The following is a 3,352-nucleotide window of genomic DNA, read 5'->3' on the forward strand; positions in this document are numbered from 1 at the left end:
CGTTAATAGTTTACGAGTAATTTGCAAAAAACTGTTTTTTCGTTTTTCGTCAATAACTCGTAAACTATTAATGCTAGCGACAAACTTTTATATGGAAATTATAGATCTCGTCGTCCTCTATAAGAAAGGTCCTATACAATTTTCCCGTAGATTTAACGGTTTAGGAGTAATTAAGGAAAAACGAAATTTTTTGCCAAAAGTTCGCTATTTCGACGGTGGGATGGTCGGATTTCGTCAACATTAATAAAATGCCAAATAATCATACGTAACTCGTTAAATATCGAAGTAAGAAGGAAAACACCTTTTATTTGAAGCATTTTTCGCAATTTTGAAAAAAAAATTTTCGTCAGCGTCAATACTTAATTGGATATTTCCTTCTATATTTTTTAGCACGTAACTATTCATCATTAGCATTATTCTTCCGACGTCTGATTTATTTTTAATCATAGGAAATGCTAAGGTACATAAACTTTTGGGATTTACTGTATAGCCAATACATCCTTAAAGGAACTTGAAACCTGAAAAACTGATTCCGCCGGCCACGTTGGTTCGAACTTTGAACGACGCGACGACGCGGCAGAATCGGACTGCCTGAGTGACGCAGGTGTATAAATAAGTCACGATTAATTCTCTGCAGCGTGCATAATTTGAAGATATAACGCAGAGGGCTGCTGTGACACCGATCGAAGATTTCAGCTTCGCTCGTTATGCGTGTATAGGTAGAAAGTGTACAGGGTGGTTCACCAGGGGTTACCACCCCCAATTTTCGTAATTATTATACATAGCACAGAATATTTATATATTATATAATATAATGTAGAACGGTTTCGAGAGAGGCACATTCTGGTTTGCGTGCGCTTAGAAGAGAACAGCTTTTCAAATGGAATTGTCCAATGGGAGCTTCATCTTCTCCACAAAAAAGAAGCATCAATTAATATCGAAATGATATAAAAATTCTTTGCCATTTTGTATAATAAGAACGACGAAAATGAAGGGGGTGGTACATGGTGAACGAGTCTGTATGCGCGTGTACATGCATATGCATGTACGTGCGTAAATTTGTGCCCGATCGGGCGCAAAGCGCAAAGCTGCATATCCAAGAGCTTTCGCCGGATGCCGGGCTCTCGAGCCTCTCGCGCTTTCCCTTCCGCGCTTAATAAATTACCGGTTCGATGAAAATTAACGATATCCGATACGCCGTACTAAAACGCAGGGACTTTCCTGGGAGGAGTGCCGATGTCATATTTACACTGTGGACTCTTATGCGAAATATTTACGACGCGCATACGAGAAATGAAATCTAACGCGGCTACGCGGAACGGTCGAACACTGTTCAAGCTGGCACGAAATGGAAAAGCTTTTTACCTCGACGTAACCTTCTGTTTGTTCGAACGATCGTTTATTCGTGCGTCGTTTGCGTACAATTTCGTAATGCGATGGTCTCGTGAATTAAATCACGATTTACGGGAACTTCGTCCCTGATGCAGTTAGGATCGAAGATTACACGTGTTCATATGGCGAGAATGTGGGCGCCGATCGGCGCATGTTGATTGATGACGATGAACGGGTTAATGGCGTTATGGGTATGGTAAGATAGATGCTGATTGATTTCGAATCGATATCTGGTACCAAAAAGTGAACACTTTGTATGATGCGAATGATGGCCGACGAGTAGACCGCGAATTTTTATGCAAACTTTCTGCAACCTCACGTGGGAAATTATAATATTGATAAGAATACTTAGNCGTTAATTCAATTATCAAGTAAAGTCCCTTAATTTCATTAATAATATGAAATGTAATTCTGTTATGGTAATATAATAATTGTGTCAATGAAAATGGCCATGAATGACACTTTCGTCATGAACAAGGTCAACCAATTATTCCTTAAAAAAATTGATTTCGCATTTCAACTCTTATATGCATATTGTAAGCATTTTTATAGTTTTATAAATAAATGCATTATATTCGCGGTCTACTGATAAAAATCTTTCCCGATAATGAGTATTGATTCGTAATAACAGAACTTCGTTCACCGAAGTTCAATAATGATGTGTATGATACAATATCGAATTCGATGAGAAATGTTGAACGATGGTACATGAGGCTTATCATACAAATAAATAATTTGTCCAAATGGTCACATTTGACACTCGGAAACTCACTGTCTTTACATCAGACGAGATCTTCACACAGTCATTGTTCATCTTAAAAATTAATAATTTGTCCAAATTCTTCCAACTGACACTTACGTGTAATTCACTGTTCACAGAGTCGATCCCAAAAAACGATACACAGTTATCGTTCATCATTAAAATCGATCAATTCGCCAGATGGCACTTGAATTAAATCACTGTTCACCGTCGATTAGATCATGTCACGACGTGCACAGATTTATTCCCTGAATCGGGTTTCGCAATTTTTATTAACAGAGTCAACGCTCACTGGAAACGTCGCTTGATTCACTCGACACCCGCGCAAACCGCGTCTTACCATACCCATAGAAACGTGTAAGAACTCACGGAATCCCGTGTCAATTCCACTAGCAAATTTCGATTTGGAGTTCGTGCGTCGCGTCATACCTGAACCGATCGCTCGACGGTTACGCGGATTAGACGGATAATCCGCGAAAATGTTGCTGGCAAGGGAGAACCCTCGAGTCGAATGACGACGCACCGCCCGCGTCGACTCGCGTGCTGCGCCGATCGAACCGCGTCAACAATTTATTGCTACGTCGTATCGACGATAATTAATTATGCACGATAATTCTCGGTAATTACCAGACTGCGAATTTACGATATTTCAACAAAATCCAATTATGCAAATTTTTAAGTTTGCGAATAATTATTTATATCGAAATTTATTATAATGATCATTTATATTGTATCGAATATTTCTGAAATCTCGTAATAAATAATAATAATGGTTTACGTCGCGTGCAGCATTTCTGAATTCTTCGCGTTCTTCCATTGTTTAATAAGTGCATGAAACCCGCGGGCTAGCAATTACGATGCTCTCCCATTTCCTTAGAGGAAAAAAAAGGTAACGCGCCGATACGATCCGTTTAGGTTCGCTGCGCACGGATATGTCGATATTTCGATAAACGTTTAGATTCTCGGTCCAGTGCCTTTATCGGGAGGCAAACCGCGACATTATACGATGCAGTACAGGGTGTCTCGCCCGAAAACGAACCAGCTAATTACTAGGGCGAACGTATTCGGCCACAGGTGTTCCCCGGTTTTTTTAGTGCTCGAGTCAATACGAAATATTACTTTCCATTTAATCATTTTCATACGATTATTAAATCAATGTATCCATTCTGAGAAATTAGTGCATTCATTTTTAACCCTTTG

This window comes from Ceratina calcarata, unplaced genomic scaffold (assembly GCF_001652005.2).
Source record: "Ceratina calcarata isolate Rehan_Ccalc_2016 unplaced genomic scaffold, ASM165200v1 scaffold293.2, whole genome shotgun sequence".
Lineage (NCBI taxonomy): Eukaryota > Metazoa > Arthropoda > Insecta > Hymenoptera > Apidae > Ceratina > Ceratina calcarata.